Here is a 1422-nt window from a genome sequence, read left to right as displayed (position 1 = left end):
GCGAGTTTTGATGTGCACAGTTTATTTTAGTCAAGGAGCGGGAAAGGAAGAGGGAAGCGTGAGGGGGTCGTAGGAAACCTACTAGCGTTGCATGTCTTGGTGGGGGAAGAATATTTTGGACTCTTGCCACCCACTAGAGTACCAGGCAGGCATGTCCCACAGAAGCTTTTGCCAGTGTAAGAACGTGACAGTGAAAAGCTCTACTCTCCCACCTAGGATTTCAGGGTGGAGGGAGGCACTCGGCAGGCCAGGAAGGCTCAGACTGAATTCGTCCACTCCTCAAACACTGATCACACACATGCTGGGCGTTTTGATAGCAGCGTGAATCCGAGGGCCACGGTCATGTAACAACCCAGGGCGTGGTTACCCCTACTTTTCAAAGGAGAAAACCAAGCTTTAGAGAAATGAAGCGTCAACGCTCTGGTTCCAGCCGCTTTCCAGTGGCACCAAATCCAGCGTCTCCCGCCACCCAGGGGTCCTCCCCTCGGAGACCTCGTGTTCCAGCGAGGACTCAGACCTGTACACGGACACATGTCACACCAAGGGGCAAGGGGGCCGGGAAAGTGGAGCAGTTCAGGGAGTAGACTTTGAACTTGGACAGACCGGGAGGCATCACCCAACCCTGCGGCCTACAGTTGCGCGGTTTGTTAGTGAAGCTTTCCACAGATGAGTTTTGTCATCCGCAACAAGGACGCGTCGAGTCCTGCCTCACAGAGGTGGGAGAGGATTAAGCAAATGTGAAAGTCACTTAGCCCAGTGCCTTGGCACAGAGGGGCAGCTCTGGAGGTGGGAGCCGCTGTATTTGCCACTGAAATGGAGCGTGTGCAGAGGGAGACCTAAGAGAGATGTGCTGGCCCCAAAGGCAGACCCAGTATAGTCATTCCTATGCGGCTGGAGTGGGAGCAGGATGAAGGTCCTCGCCTGGGGGGGTTAGCAGGTGTATAAACACCTGAGACAAAAGATAACCATTGCTCTTTCTAAGCTCCACCTTCTGGCTGGGAAGAGGGGACTCCAGGAGCCTAAGCCTAACCAGGGCCTTGAGCTGAGCAGTAGGAAGGTTGGAGCGAGCCCCACACGAGGGTCTGTGCAGAAAGCACAGAGCCTGCTTGGGACTCTCTCTCCCTCTCTCTCTCTGAGCCCCGCCCCCTGCGTTCATGCTCTCTCTCTCTAAACAAATAAATATGTTTTAAAAATAAACAGGGGCGCCTGGGTGGCTCAGTCAGTTAAGCATCCGACTTCAGCTCAGGTCATGATCTTGCGCTCCGTGAGTTCGAGCCCGTGTCGGGCTCTGGGCTGATGGCTCAGAGCCTGGAGCCTGCTTCTGATCCTGTGTCTCCCTCTCTCTCTGCCCCTCCCCCATTCATGCTCTGTCTCTGTCTCAAAAATAAATAAACATTAAAAAAAATTTTTTTAATAAAAAAT

Source organism: Prionailurus bengalensis, chromosome C1, assembly GCF_016509475.1.
Source record: "Prionailurus bengalensis isolate Pbe53 chromosome C1, Fcat_Pben_1.1_paternal_pri, whole genome shotgun sequence".
Classification (NCBI taxonomy): Eukaryota; Metazoa; Chordata; class Mammalia; order Carnivora; family Felidae; genus Prionailurus; species Prionailurus bengalensis.
The sequence above is the reverse complement of the archived record's forward strand: the minus strand, read 5'-3'. Positions refer to the sequence as shown.